This window comes from Macaca mulatta, chromosome 12 (genome assembly GCF_049350105.2).
Source record: "Macaca mulatta isolate MMU2019108-1 chromosome 12, T2T-MMU8v2.0, whole genome shotgun sequence".
Taxonomy (NCBI): domain Eukaryota; kingdom Metazoa; phylum Chordata; class Mammalia; order Primates; family Cercopithecidae; genus Macaca; species Macaca mulatta.
The window spans coordinates 54122875-54139880 of record NC_133417.1 but is presented as its reverse complement, the minus strand read 5'-3'; the positions used below and the strand labels follow the sequence as shown (position 1 = coordinate 54139880).

Below are 17006 nucleotides of genomic sequence, written 5' to 3'. Positions count from 1 at the left end.
ATGGATGTGTGCCTAAATAAAGACTCATTATGATATGGCTATAGGACCCAAGCCAAACCACTCTGTCCAAATTAAACTAGTGACTTCTCTTCTCCTCCCCTTCAAAAGGCATTTAAAGAATTTTTTCCCCTAGAATAATAAAAATGTCATACATCTGGAAATTTGCCATTTTGAGAGCAAAGGCTGGGGGACACATCAGGTGATTGGCACAAACTGTCCTCAGCAACAGCCTCACGGGGGAACAAATCTTCCCTCTGTGTCCTGACCAATCCAAGGCTCGGAAAATCAGACTTAAGAGTTGGAGGGAGAAAAGCTGCCATTTGGAGTTGTGGTCCAGTTGGCCTCTCAGGGGCCTACAGGAAAGAGGGGGGTGTACCCACTTAATTGGAGCACAAAGCCTGCAGTACCCAGGCTCCTGGACCAAAGTTGAGGACCTGGGATGAAGAGGAAGCAGAAGTCCAGGCACCTGTGTGAATACCTCCTCTTTCTTCCTTCCCAGACACCACGGCCCTGTGTCTGGGAAGGAAGGTCCCAGGCTGACCTCCATGCAACAGCCAATACTTACAGAGTTTCTATCTTGCACCAGGCATTGAATTAGAAATGAACAATACAAAGATGAGTTATACAGGCTCTCTCCTCTGCCTACAAAGCCCCATCAAGAAGTCTGCATAAAGTCCACCATAAGTCTCACCTACCTCATCATAGCACCAGCAGCTGGGGATGCTGCATACACCACAGGAAAAGCATTATAACTCTAAACAGCACTTAGAACTCCTCACCACTTCCTCCAAGGAGATACCCTTGGCTATTACACAACTGAGGCTGCATCCCATTGACTTAAAGATTATCTCCAGCTATAAACCAGGAGGAGGAAACCCACAAAGCTTATTAGTCACTTATACTTCAGCAGGAAGGAGTTCACTGCATCCGTCCCAAAGATGAGATTTTTCAGATAGAGAGTTTGAGGAGGGGTTCCCTAAAGAAGTATGGGTTGGGACACATATGCAGAGGGTAGCCAGGCCTGGCACTTGTCCAAAGTGTTTTGTGCCACACTCTCAGGAAACATCCTGCTTCCTATATTTTGTACATTCCCAAGCTTGTTGAAATCATTTATACCCTAAGCAACTTTACCCGCTAGAGCTCTTACATTTATTTGCTTTCTTATTAGCATCTCGGAGATGACTTTTTCAAGAACTGTCCTAAACATATGGATTTTGGTCATTCTTACCTTGCATATCCCTGGCAGATAACCAGCAGAGGACCTTTTTGTGTTTAAAGGATGTGCCCTATATGCTGAGTTTTAAAAAGCATGCAATCGACCCCCCAAATCTCACATGCCCTTTGCTATTCACCCACTCAGCATTACATTTCAAGCAACCACGGATTACTCATCATTTTTCATCAGAAAAGAGATGAGGTTCCCCAGACAAAGTCTCCTTTTCTCTCATTTGTGAAGTTAGAGCAGATGGCCTACATAATTCTCATCAGATATTCTTATGGTTACAACCAAGGGGATCGGAACACTAGGCAAGATAAAAAATAGAGCAGTCTCTCAAAAGCAAAGAAAAAGCAGGTGATATGTTCTTTACTGGTATTTCTTATGCACCTGAGCAATGAACAGATACATAACCTTCTACAACGCATCCTGTTGCTATTTTGTTGATACAAAAGCTCTGTAATTTCCCTAAGAAATTTTGACTTGTTTTGTTAAGTTTATTTTTTGAGAGAGAAAATTTAGGAAACGTTCACATTCAAAGGACCTGTTACCACTATTCATTGCGAAATGCTTAATGCCTTACACATTTCTTTCAATAGTCTCTATCCAGGTGAGACAAAAACACTATAAAGACTGCCTTGATTAACACCAAATAAAACCCAGTTCTATCTCCACCTTCCATCCTGTGAGACTCTCTCATCTAATTACAGTAACTGCTCAACAATAATGTGGAAAAGATGCAGTGCCAATGATTAGAACTAGGGCAAGGAAGCAGTTTTCATAAAGTATCCCTAAAGCCCATGATTTGGATCTATAATTTGAACCAAATAATCTGCTCTACTAATTAAAGACTGACCTGTCAGGAGATTTAAAATGCTATTTGATGGAACATCCCTAAATGCCATATCCAGGTCTCTGTCAAACCATCTAGAAAATGCAATTCAATTCCAGTAAAGTTTATTACATGATAGATATGACTAGGTACAAAAGGAAATATTAAACTCAAGCTTGATTTTCAAGAAGCAAATGATGGCAACATCATATCCAAGAAGAAAAAAAACAAAAAGATTTTAGAAGCAATAGGTTATATTTTTCCTTTTAAGAAATCATGTAAGTAATATATGTTAGCTGAAAACATATCTTGTAAAGGAGTTGAATACCCAAATATGGGGCCCAATTTGTTTCTTTTTTTAAAAAAAATCATCATTTACCTATGCAGTACTATATTTTGAAGACATACCTCTGGCCAATGACCTCAAGGTGATCAGTCCAACAAAGAAGATCATTAGGTAGAATGTGAAATGGTGCTGGGTATTAGGGCACCATTGTACCCCACAAACCAAGAGTAGAGTACTTCCAGGTCTCATTTGACACTTAGGCCCAAGTTAGCTGTAACTGAAAGGAGACAAGGAACTGGGGGTATTCTATAAGAGATCCATTTTTCTGCTTCTAGCACATATTCTGCAAGTTCTTCCTGATACAATATAATGGGATCCTGGGTAATTATAACAATCTTATAATACATTTATGACCACCAAAAAATTAAAGACAATGTCCCAAGAAAGTACATAGATATACACATACATACATACATACATACATACATACAAGGAAGACGGGAGGAAAGGAAGGAAATATAAAATCAAAATAGTAAGTGGCAAGCATACACCAAGTCAGGGTTGCCCTGGGAGCCCGTGCTGCTAAGACCTCTGGAACCAGAGACTGAGCAATGGGACCCTCACATGGTGGGGCAGCTGAACCTGAGACTTGGGCAGTAAGTCAAGATCCTTAAAGGTTACGAACGCAGTCCCAGATCAGTCCTGATCCCAAGTTCCAGGACACAAGAAATTTAAATCTTCTCTGGAGGAAAGTTCTCAGTTTGAGCCCTCAATATTACTAAATTTTACCAAATATAAGCTCACACAAATAATTTCTCAAAACACAAGAAAACAAAACAATGAAAATGAGAGTTGGCATAAATGATAAACAACAGAATTACACCCTCAATTACCAAATAACTAGTATTCTCAGACAAATAATATTACTATATAAAAAATATTTCATGTAATAAAATATGAAATATCAAAATGAACAAACAAAAAGAGACTTTAAGAAAATAACCAGAAAGATCTGCAAACTAGCCAAAGAGAATTACAAAACAACAACAGTATAAAATCATTAAAACTGAAAACTCAATGGATGGACTAAACCACAGATTTATATAGCTGAATAGAGAATTACTGACCTGACAAGGCTTGTGAAAAAAAATAACCAGAATGCAGTACAGAGAGAAAGATAAAGAGATGGGAATTATTAAAAGGCTATTAAGAGGCATGAAGCACAGAAGAAGAAGGTTGAACACAAGCCTAATGGACGTCCTAGAAGGAGAGAATAGAGAATGGAGGAGAGGCAATTTTGTGACACAATGGCCAGGGTTTTTCTAGAACTGGTGAAAGACACCAATCCAAGGATGCAGAAACACACTATATCCCAAGCAGAAGAAATCAAAAGTACAGTTGACCCTTGAACGACACAGGTTTGAACTGCATGGATGCACTTATACGTGGATTTTCTTCTGCCTCTGTCACCCTTGAGATGTAAGACTGACCCCTCCTCTTTCTTCTCCTCCTCAGCTGATTCAATGTAAAGATAAGGATGAGGACCTTTATCTGTATATTTCACTTAATCAATGGTAAATATATTTTTTCTTCCTTATGATTTTTGTAAGTTTTTTCTTTTCTCTGGCTTACTTTATTGTAAGAATACAACATATAATACATATACAAAATAAGTATGGATTGATTGTTTATTTTATTGGTAAGGCTTCTGGCCAACAGTAGGCTATTAAGCAGTTAAGTTTTAGGGGAGTCAGAAATTATACATGGATTTTCAACCATGCAGAGGGGTCAGCACCCCTAACCCCACCATTGTCCAAGAGTCAGCTATATTCCACATCTAGAGACATTGAAATGATACTACAGAATACCAAAAGCAACCACAATATTATGAAGGCAGCCAGAAAGAGGTCAGCAATTAGACTGACAGTTAATTTCTCAACAGCCACAACTGAAGTCAGAAGATAGTAGTTATCTTCTTTTCATTTTCACTTGCATTTGTTTAATTATGAAGAGTTTAAGCATCTCTTCTCAAGTTCAAGGGTCAGTTGTACTTATTTACCTATAAACTGACAGTAGTTATCTTCAAAGTGGTAGGAGAAAATAAGTCTTAACTAGAACACCCAATGAATAAATTTTTTAAGAATGAGAAATATATTTTCTGATAAACAAAAACAGAGAGAGTTTACTATCAACAAAACTTCACGAGAATTTCTAAAGACCTTACTTTAGCAAGGAGGAGATAAGGAATGTCAAGGAGCAGAAAAGTTGGTATATAGGTAGGTAATTTTAAATGAGTATTTTTAAACTGTCTCTGTAAAACAAAAGATATCTATACTGTGGTGGTAAAAGAAGTCAGAACTAAAATATCGGACAACAATAGCATATAATTCAAGAGAGAGTGATTGGAGTTAAAGTACTCTAAGATGTCTGAGTTGTTTGGAAATGGGGTTAGGATAGCAACTTTATTCACAGTGGGAGAAAGTGGTATCACAGCCCTAATCTGCCAAGACCTCCAGCCAGGACTTCCTCACCACTTTCCCTCCTAACCTAATCCATCCCAGCCAAGCCTGCCCTCCACACTTGTGATGGGGAAGAGGTTGACTGGTTTCCAGACAGAATTAAACTCTCCAGAGGAATCCCATGGGCCCTGGAGGCAGGGTGGCTTCCCTGGGTGGAAGAGGGGCTTAAAGTAAAGAAAATCCTCCAGGAGGAGGAAAGAGTGTTTTGGCAGCTTAAACTTTCAGCTGTGTCTAGAGAGTAATCTACTTATCCTAACTTGCAGGGCAGGTGTGGCTTTGTTTGTGAAGGGCTTTGTCCGGGCTAGGTGTTGTTTGACTTTGGCAAACAGGCTTGGTGATTAGTGATTTGTGAAGTTACAGCACTGACTGGGAGGTAAGATGTGTTTGAGTTCCTGGGTTTTACCAATCCAGAGGATTAGGATGGCGGAAATGAGGCAACACGAAAAGTTTCTGTTTCACTGGGAGAACCCAATTTCCTCCTGGAATTTTTCTGCTAGACACAGTCTGACCACATCGACCTACATGAACTTTCTTCTTAGAAAATAATAAATCACAGAAAGACCATCCTTCAAAGGCTTCTTTGTCACCTGGTTGCTGAGCCTGGGTCTACCTAAAGGTTGGGCTCTAGGAAAATGACCTACAGAAGCTTCTTATGGCCATTTCTTCATCACGTTCCCTGACAAGTTGGACAGTGGGGCTGGTACAGGGAGCAGGAGGTGGGAAAAGAGTTGGGGAAGAGCAACACTGCAATTGGAACCCTAACTTGTGGAATTCAGGCTCCTTTTTATGTAATCCTAAAGCAAGCAAGTAGAAAGGTCAGTTGGCCGGGGAGAAAATGTGTAACACATTTAAGTGCCACTTCCAAATTATTTATGAACTATCTAATATTTTCATGGGGCTTTATTTCTGATGAACTCCATTAGAGGAATTAGTGAACAGTGGCAATAACAGCTAATAGTAGCCTGGCTAATACAACTTCAGAACTGTTAGAAGTGATGCTATGCTTGTGGGTTGCTAAGGACAACCCTAGTTAAGAATGCTGAGCTACTCCAACATGCACACTTGTTCATGGTATCGTGTGATGCCCACTTAACATCATGGGTTTCAGAACCCCTGCCAAAAAACAGACCATGCACTTACCACCAAACACACCATTACCTGGGTTTCCCACATGCACATAATTGCCCTGAGCATTGATAACAATTATCTGCTATACGCAAAGAGGAGACAATGTTCTCTGCCCAGCGGAAAAACTGTCATTGATAATTACAAGGTAGCTGGTCTCAGCCCCCAAAAGGACTATATATTGGCATCCTCCAAGAAGTGTTGTATTCATAAGCCATATTCTTGGAGGGGTTAGTGCAGTGAGGAATTAAAAGGACAAGACATTCTTTAATATTTTCAACAAAGGGAATTAGTACTTCAGAAAAATTAGTGAGTAAATATTTATGAGAGTTCAGTATGCTGTTTGGTTATGGTAAAAACAGGAAGAATGGCCCTTGGATTCCATAGGAGTGGGTCCTTAACTAGAAAAGCATACAGCAAAGGAGCCTGTGGTGCCTTCTTGGATAACATCAGGTGAGTATTACATTTCCTAAATATGTGCTACTAAATCATCCAAAACTTCATGAATTCTTGGGGTGAAGAATTGTGGTTTTTTACAGCATTTATTATTTATTTATTTATTTATTTATTTATTTAGAGACGAGGTCTGTCTCTGTCGGCCAGGCTGGAGTGCAGTGGCGCAATCTCAGCTCACTGCAACCTCTGCCTCCTGGGTTCAAGCAATTCTCCTGCCTCAGCCTCCAGAATGAGTAGCTGGGAGTGCGTGCCACCACGCCCAGTTAATTTTTGTATTTTTAGTAGAGACAGGGTTTCACCATGTTGGCCAGGATGTTCTCGATCTCTTGACCTTGTGATCTGCCTGCCTCAGCCTCCCAAAGTGCTGGGATTACAGGTGTGTACAGCATTTTTAAATAGTTCTTTTCTCCCTCCCTCCCTTCTCTTTTCTTCCCTTTTCTCACGAGGAGGACATAAAGGCCAAGATTACCAGTTTAATGCCCTTTCCTCCACACAGTAATTGTCCACCTTTAGTCATGTACATATCTTTTTTTAAAGATCTTCTCTTGAAGTCTCATAATGTTAACTCTAATTATCATTATTAGGGTGTTACTTAGAAAACAACCAACATAAACTCAGGTCCAAAATCTTTAGACATACTACCCTTCATCTACCCACACCACAGAACATGCATAAATAAAGACAACCCAAACCATAAAGCCAATAGCATTCAAGTTAAAAGCATTAATTTAACATGCTGGATGATGTTCTGCTGAAACCACACTGCTGCCCAAATGAGGAGCTGTACGGTACTGATCACTGTGGCACAGATTCTCCGGAGCTCAGCAAGCATTTACTTCCTGTTCCATGTGATGACTGAATTCTCCTGCCACCTTCCCTTCTGGAACTACTGTGAAACCTTTCTTCATCAGCCTGCTGTATGGGCATTTGCTCTCTGAATGTAAACAGTGCTTTGGGATCAAATTAAATGTACCATGGTTTTTTCTTAAGAACACTCCACATTGAAAGTGGTCCTGCTTGACACTAATTTGAACACAAACCTAACATAGGTGCAGGCACTGAAACCATGTCACAGTACTCAGTTATAAGGTAGTCCTCCAAATGATCCAGAAAATGCCTATCTTAAATTCTTGTTGCCATCCAAATAAAAGCGATATGTGAAAATCTGTATAGAGGACTCACAAATCCGCGAAGTCCATAAATGTTCAGAGGCCCTCAGCCCCCAAAGTGAGAAACTGCCCTGTGGAATGCTGTCTGGCGACGTGGTTACACAGACAAGCTGCCCTGAGTATGTACTGAAATGAGAAACGTGCTCTCACTCATAGGTGGGAGTTGAACAATGAGAACACTTGGACACAGGGTGGGGAACATCACACACCAGGGCCTGTGGGAGGGTTGGTGGGGGGAGGGATAGCATTAGGAGATAGACCTAATGTAAATGACGAGTTAATGGGCGCAGCACACCAACATGGCACATGTATATATATATATAACAAACCTGCACGTTGTTCACATGTACCCTAGAACTTAAAGTATTAAAAAAAGGCCGGGCGCAGTGGCTCAAGCCTGTAATCCCAGCACTTCGGGAGGCCGAGACACGCGGATCACGAGGTCAGAAGATCGAGACCATCCTGGCTAACACGGTGAAACCCCGTCTCTATTAAAAAATACAAAAAACTAGCCGGGCGAGGTGGCGGGCGCCTGTAGTCCCAGCTACTCGGGAGGCTGAGGCAGGAGAATGGCGTGAACCCGGGAGGCGGAGCTTGCAGTGAGCTGAGATCGCGCCACTGCACTCCAGCCTGGGCGACAGAGCAAGACTCCGTCTCAAAAAAAAAAAAAAGAAAAAGAAAAAAAATAATTTTTCAAAAAAGAAAAAAAGAAATGAGAAACATGTTTCCATCAAAACCTGGAGGCACTGAGTTAGGAGCTGGAGCAGAACTGAGACAGCTATTATAAAGAATAAAACCAGAGCTAACACAAGATGACTAGAAACATGGCCACAGAGCGAGCACGGCGTCCACAGACTTGTGACACAAACTTGGCGGTGCTGAGTGCTCTTTCGGGAGCCCCCAGCTCTCCCACTGTGACGCAGTTTTCATGGTAAAATGGATGCACTATTTAAGGCCTTTCTGGAAGCTCGCAGTCCAGAGGGGTGTGAAACACAAACCATGCTTGAGATTCCAATAGATGGCTCCCCAGTGCTGCTACTGAAACAAACCTCCACAATTATGGTGATAGTTTGTTTTGGTCTGTTTCTTTCTCGTTGGGGGTTTTTCCATTTGCCCCTTCACCTCCACCAGCACTGAATCCATTACTGGCCCTGCTCTGTGTTCCAGGAGGGTGACTCCTGAAGGCAGCACCACCCAGGGTCCCGTGCCAGGTGACTTTTGGTTGGGTCCTGCCAGTGGGAGGCACTAGCATGAGACTGGAGGGAGAGAGGAATGGGAGGTTGGCCTCAAATTCTCTCCCACTGCTCAGGTGCTTCACTGCAGCATCTCTGGTGAAAGCTCTGTCCTCCTACAGCCCCGGGGCCAGCAGGTCCTACTTCTCCATGGCTGCAGCTCTAAGTGCTCATACAACATTACTTCCTTCCACCACCCCTTCAGCCCAGGGCTGGCCACGAGCCCTCAGGAAACACTATACCCCTCTCTCATCCCTTCAGCCCAGAGCTGGACGTGACTTTCCGCTGTTGGAGTCCCTTGTTTGCTCTTTAACCCTGCACACACTTCTGTGAGTATAGCCCTTCAGGACGTCCTCTTCATTTGAACCAATGGGGCGAATTCTGTGTTCTGCTGGGACTGCTACAGTCATCAGATTTGGTCAGTCAAATCAGCACTATGTGAACTCCTGAATCCAGATTAGAGTTTTGAAAATTAACCACATAAAAAAGTAGAAAAAGCACTCACCATCTCTCAGGGAAGCAAACCCATGAAGATAATTGCATAAACAACAAAAGTGAACTTGGACCCTCTAAATCCACTCTTGAAAAAATTTAGCTTCAGAAAACAATACCTTAGGAAATAAAAAAGCTATCTTCATGAAGAAAACTAGTATCATGTCATCTACAGCAGAGAAAATTTTAGAAACAAACTATATGGGAATTAATTATGGGAATTAATTATGACATATCAACTTACTGGACTATGATGCCATCTTGAAATATTATTAAGACTTTGATGGGCGGGTGGCTCATACCTGTAATTGCAGCACTTTGGGAAGCTGAAGCAGGTGGATCACTTGAGGTTAGGTGTTTGAGACCAGCCTGGCTAACATGGTGAAACCCTGACTCTACTAAAAATACAAAAATTAGCCGGGTATGGTGGCACACACCCGTAGTCCCAGTTACTTGGGAAGCTGAGGCAGGAGGAGCACCTGATCTCAGGAGGTAGAGGTTGCAGGGAGCCGAGATCACATCACCACCCACTTCAGCTTGTGTGACAGAGCAAGACCCAGTCTCAAAAAAAAAAAAAAAAAAAAAAAGGCTTTGTAGCATAGTAGCAAAAAATGTCTATACTAACAATGATGAGTAGGACAGATATTTGGACATGCATCAGAATTTTATTTATGTAAAAATATATATGCATGTCCCTAAAAGTTAGATGACATTTCACAAAACTAAATCCTATTTGGAGAACTCAAAATTCTAAGTAATATACATTTCTTTTCTAAAATATCCTTAAAAATGAAACAAAAGAAATAAAACAAAGGACATGATATTCAGAGACCTCATGGCTATAGCTTGTGACAGCAGAGGTGCATTCTGGGAGCTCAGGGCTCCCCAAGACTATATACCCTGCCTTCCAATCAATAAGCAGCCTTAAGCAGAACATTTAACTTCAGTCTCCATTCCTTTTCTCTGCAGTAGGATGACTACTGACCCACTCACAATAATGTGCATTTAATAAAGCTAACTGGACTGCAAGATGTTTTTTTTGCTTTCATCCATATGCCCCACTGTAACTACTGTCTATATATGCTGGCTCTAGCTGGGAAAATTTAAAATGAAAGCATTTCCTTAGACAATTTGTTGTTGTGCAGTGCTTGTGAGCTCTGTTTCAGAGATTGCACACTTTCATTAGGAAGTGGTAGGATGAACATCGCCATTTGGGGGCCTTCATTGGAGCTTTTAAAATATGTCTCACACTCCTCCTTAAAGAGATCCTATCTAGCAGAGTGATAACAGATTGATGGCCATGACCTTCTTCACATTCTTCTAACTCCTTTAAAATGAAATCAAAGCTCTTGCTGCTGGTGCCTACGGGCCCAGCGCCAAGGCAATGTAATGAAGGCTACATATCATCCCTCACCCTCAAGACCGTCAACTGAGTTCATCGTTAATGTGTTCACGCCACCAAGGTACATGTCAAAAGACAGGAAAATCCAAGAGAAATGTACTTTCCCCATTCCCAAGGCCTATTTTCTTAAACAGTGGTTGTCAGAAAGACAATGTCTTCGTGTGGAAGACAAATATGATATCATATTGACATTACAACAAAATAGTTTTACAGACATAAAGCTTCTTATGCTTTAAACTGATGGTTTGATATCTTCCTAAATTGTACATTTTAGCAGAGTTTTTTAAAACTAAAACATTTATTGGTCTAAAATACATATTAACTTGAAATATTGCTATTCCCATTTCATAGCCAAGTGATAATAATTTTCTTTAATTACACATTAACTCCAATGTGTTACTTGGATAGGCAGTTATTGTTTTACAGGGTCAAGATTAATGGGCAGGTGTTCTGCGATAATCTGAATGAAAACAAATAGAGGAATTATACATGATTCATTTTCTTACTTCTCTGAGCTGAATAATATTAATAACACTGCCACCTTACATTTATAAAGCACTTTTCAGTTTCAGAGTATTTTTGTATCTGGGATTATAGTTTCCTGCATTTTTTACCTTTGACAGATCCTTCCAGATAATACACAACTCTACCGCTTTTCAACTTTCTGACGCCCAAACATTGTGTTTGTGTGTTTATAACAATGGAATACAGTGAGAGGCAGTAGATTAACCACAGCCTTTAGAAACAGACAGACCTGGGTTCAAATCTCAGCCCAATCATTCACTACATGACCTTGAATAAATTACTCTGAGCATCAGTTTTGTCATAGTTAAAATGGGGTCAGTGGAAGAGCTAAATAAGATATCACGCAAAAGGTCTGAGACATATCTGGCACATAGCAAGAACTCAAAAAATAAAGTAGTTATTGCTGTTATTAGCAGCTATTTCTACTCTGTCTTAAACATTTTCTTGCCTCCTTTTTTTTTTTTTTTTTTTTTGAGACGGAGTCTCGCTCTGTCACCCAGGCTGGAGTGCAGTGGCTGGATCTCAGCTCACTGCAAGCTCCGCCTCCCGGGTTCACGCCATTCTCCTGCCTCAGCCTCCCGAGTAGCTGGGACTACAGGTGCCCGCCACCTCACCCGGCTAGATTTTTGTATTTTTTAGTAGAGACAGGGTTTCACCGTGTTAGCCAGGATGGTCTTGATCTCTTGACCTTGTGATCTGCCCGTCTCGGCCTCCCAAAGTGCTGGAATTACAGGCTTGAGCCACCACGCCCGGCCTCTTGCCTCCCTCTTATTTGTTTTCTTCAAAATATTTGGATTCAGAGACAGATGGAGGATGTGGAAAATCAAGAAATATTAATATTAGTACCAAAAAGTGTACCAGAAGGAACTGCATCAGGGCAATCTCAGGTGTCCTCTGCCCTGAGGGCCTTACTCAAGCAAACAGTCTGCAAAAACTCATCCATTTTCTTTCTGCTTAACAGAATGTAAAGTTAACTGTGCTTTGTATAAATCCAGTATTTATTGGTTGGCATTCCCGTATTCTCAGTTTAAAAGTACATATCAAACCCAAGAAAACTTCTCAAATAAAAAGTGCTCTCTGGTTACTGTGGTACCCAGCCTTGGTAGTGGTCCCCAGAGACTGCACCCGCTGGTAGTCACAGCTATGTAGCAGCCCCAGCCCCAGCACACACACTGAAGACTGGCTAGTCTCTTATGCAGCCAATAGAATTAGGTGGAAATGAAGATGTGGAACTTTGAGGCTGTCATAAAAGACACTGGAGTTTCTGCCTTGGTCTCTTGGATTACTTGCTCTGGGGAAAGCCAAGCACCACATCATGCGGATACTCAAACAGCTCTGTAAAGAGATCCACATGGAGAAGGACCAATTCGCTAACACCAACTGCCAGCTTAGAAATATATCCTCCGGCCTTCAGATGACTGCAGCCCTAGCCTAGATGTGACTACAACCTGGTGAGAGACCCTAACCCAGAACTGCCCAGCCAAGCCACTTCGGAATTCCTGAATTCACAGAAACCATGAAAGATAATAAATGATTATTGGTGCTTTAAAACAGTAAATTTTGGAGTACTTTGTTACATAATAATAGATGATTATTATAATAACGAGGATAATTTGGCAAGACTAAATTGGAACAACTTGACCCTTCACCATGTAGCTACATAACCCAAAGAGCATGGACAAAAATGACAGATAAGCAACAAAGTCCTGCTATACAAAGGAAAGTGGCTTTAACATACATGCACATATATTAAGCATAGCCACTTCACATACTGACAAATCCCCAAAGTGCCACACTAATTCGAAAAGCCTTAAAAAAAAAAAAAAAAAAAAGGAATGAGGTCAGGCACAGTAAATCACACCTGTAATCCCAGCACTTAGGGAGGCTGAGGCGGGCTGATCACTTGAGATCCAGAGTTTGAGAACAGCCTGGCCAACATAGCGGAACCCCACCTCTACTAAAAATATAAAAATTAGCAAGGCATGGTGGTGTTTGCCTGTAGCCCCACCTACTCAGGAGGCTGAGGCACGAGAATCGCTTGAACTCAGGAGGCAGAGATTTCAGTGAGCCAAGATCGAACCACTTCACTCTTGCCTGGGCAACAGAGGGAGACTCAAAAAGTCTCAAAAAAAGAAAAAAAAAAAAAAGAGTAATAGCCTACCAACCAAAAAAAGTCCAGGACCAGATGGATTCACAGCCGAATTCTACCAGAGGTACAAAGAGGAGCTGGTACCATTCCTTCTGAAACTATTCCAATCAATAGAAGAAGAGGGAATCCTCCCTAACTCATTTTAAAAGGCCAGCATCATCCTGATACCAAAGCCTGGCAGAGACACAACAACAACAACAAAAAAACAGAATTTTAGCCCAATATCACCAATGAACATCGATGCAAAAATTCTCAATAACATGCTGGCAAATCGAATCCAGCAGCACATCAAAAAGCTTATCCACCATGATAAAGTGGGCTTCATCCCTGGGATGCAAGGCTGGTTCAATATACGCAAATCAACAAACATAATCCATCACATAAACAGAACCAAAGACAAAAACCACATGATTATCTCAATAGATGCAGAGAAGGCCTTTGACAAAATTTAACAGCCCTTCATGCTAAAAACTCTCAATAAATTCGGTATTCATGGGACGTATCTCAAAATAATAAGAGCTATTTATGCCAAACCCACAGCCAATATCATACTGAATGGGCAAAAACTGAAAGCATTCCCTTTGAAAACTGGCACAAGACAGGGATGCCCTCTCTCACCACTCCTATTCAACATAGTGTTGGAAGTTCTGGCCAGGACAATCAGGCAGGAGAAAGAAATAAAAGGTATTCAATTAGGAAAAGAGAAAGTCAAATTGTCCCTGTTTGCAGATGATATGATTGTATATTTAGAAAACCCCATCGTCTCAGCCGAAAATCTCCTTAAGCTGATAAGAAACTTCAGCAAAGTCTCCGGATACAAAATCAATGTGCAAAAATCAAAAGTATTCTTATACACCAATAACAGACAAACAGAGAGCCAAATCATGAGAGAACTCCCATTCACAATTGCTTCAAAGAGAATAAAATACCTAGGAATCCAACTTACAACGGATGTGAAGGACCTCTTCAAGGAGAACTACAAACCACTGCTCAATGAAATAAAAGAGGACACAAACAAATGGAAGAACATTCCATGCTCATGGATAGGAAGAATCGATATCATGAAAATGGCCATACTGCCCAGGTAATTTATAGATTCAATGCCATCCCCATCAAGCTACCAATGACTTTTCTTCACAGAATTGGAAAAAACTACTTTAAAGTTCATATGGAACCAAAAAAGAGCCCACATTGCCAAGACAATCCTAAGTCAAAAGAACAAAGCTGGAGGCATCAAGCTACCTGACTTCAAACTATACTACAAGGCTATAGTAACCAAAACAGCATGGTACTGCTACAAAAACAGGGATATAGACCAATGGAACAGAACAGAGCCCTCAGAAATAATACCACACATCTACAACCATCTGATCTTTGACAAACCTGACAAAAACAAGAAATGGGGAAAGGATTCCCTATTTAATAAATAGTGCTGGGAAAACTGGCTAGCCATATGCAGAAAGCTGAAACTGGATCCCTTCCTTACACCTTACACAAAAATTAATTCAAGATGGATTAAAGACTTAAATGTTAGACCTAAAGCCATAAAAGCCCTAGAAGAAAACCTAGGCAATACCGTTCAGGACATAGGCATGGGCAAGGATTTCATGTCTAAAACACCAAAAGCAATGGCAACAAAAGCCAAAATTGACAAACAGGATCTAATTAAACTAAAGAGCTTCTGCACAGCAAAAGAAACTACCATCAGAGTGAACAGGCAGCCTACAGAATGGGAGAAAATTTCTGCAAGCTACTCATCTGACAAAGGGCTAATATCCAGAATCTACAAAGAACACAAATTTACAAGAAAAAAACAACCCCATCAAAAAGTGAGCAAAGGATATGAACAGACACTTCTTAAAAGAAGACATTTATGCAGCCAACAGGCACACGAAAAAATGTTCATCATTCACTGGCCATCAGAGAAATGCAAATCAAAACCACAATGAGATACCATCTCATACCAGTTAGAATGGCAATCATTAAAAAGTCAGGAAACAACAGCTGCTGGAGAGGATGTGGAGAAATAGGAACACTTTTACACTGTTGGTGGGACTGTAAACTAGTTCAACCATTGTGGAAGACAGTGTGGCAATTCCTCCAGGATCTAGAACTAGAAATACCATTTGACCCAGCCATCCCATTACTGGCTATATACCCAAAGGATTATAAATCATTCTGCTATTAAGACACACGTACATTTATTGCGGCACTATTCACAATAACAAAGACTTGGAACCAACCCAAATGTTCATCAATGATAGACTGGATTAAGAAAATGTGGTGCATATACACCACTGAATACTATGCAGCCATAGAAAAGGATGAGTTTATGTCCTTTGTAGGGACATGGATGAAGCTGGAAACCATCATTCTCAGCAAACTATTGCAAGGACAAAAAACCAAACACTGCATGCTCTCACTCATAGGTGGGAATTGAACAATGAGAACACTTGGACACAAGGCGAGGAACATCACACACTGGGGCCTGTCGTGGGGTTGGGGGAGGGGGGAGGGATAGCATTAGGAGATATACCTAATGTAAATGATGAGTTTATGGGTGCAGCACACCAACATGGCACATGTATACATATGTAACAAGCCTGCACATTGTGCACATATACCCTAGAACTTAAAGTATAATAAAAAAAGATAAATGGCATATGATTATATAAAAATGTACATTGTCTATGAAAAACTATAAATATAGTAAATACGTAGTATATTAAAAACTATAAAGTAAAAATCTAATAACAAATGAGGAACATCATCAGCAATGTAGGATAGACTGTGGGTTACTACTCTCCATATAAAAGAGAATGTATAAATCAATAAAAGGAAATCACTCAATAGTAAAACAGCAGATATAACTGAGAGATTCAAGTAAAGAAGAAGGGACCCAAAGACTGAGCTCTAGGGCACTAGAGTATTTAGATATTAGGAAGAGGGGGATTCTGCAAAGGAGACCAAGCAGCGGCTACCAGGATGGGGGGCAACTAGAAGCTTCTGATGTCCAAGAAGCCTAGGATCAAAGAGTTTTGAGAAAGAGAGAGTGATGAAAAGCTCCAAACCCTGTTTACAAGGTCAAGGAAGATGAGAACTAAACATTTACTAGATTTTGCCACATGAAATCACTGGTAATAGCCACATATCATCCAATTTCTCTTCCTATTGTCAATAAATGTTTGCTGAGTGCCCATTACATGTCAGGCACAGTACTTCTTGAATTTAGCTTCCATCCTTTTATGTTGTAACTGCCAATATGTTATGACTGCTAATACTGTTCGTTCCTTCAGGTCACTTCCAGGACATGACTTCCAGATTCTTGGGTGTGGGGCATGAGAAAAGAGTCAAAGTGGTCAGATTCAAATCTACTAGGTGTCAGAAAATGGCACAACAGCAAATTAGTAGTAAATATTAGCAGAGGGTTAGGAAATATCTCACTAATAATTACAATTAACAATTTTAAGAATTATTTATACCTACAACAGTATGGTTAGGCTAGGTTCTGCTGCCATAACAAACAACCCCTCAATCTCAGTGATCTGACACAGTACAGTAGTTCTCCTCTATTTTTGTCAGAGACATTCCAAGACCCCCACT

General features: G+C 40.7%; 1 protein-coding gene across 6 annotated transcripts in view; it reads right to left on the bottom strand.

Moving 5' to 3' along the window:
- The window catches only part of LYPD6B (LY6/PLAUR domain containing 6B), a 189047-nt gene that overhangs the window by 87958 nt on the left and 84083 nt on the right, over nt 1-17006 (bottom strand). The gene's annotated exons all lie outside the window — the stretch shown is intronic.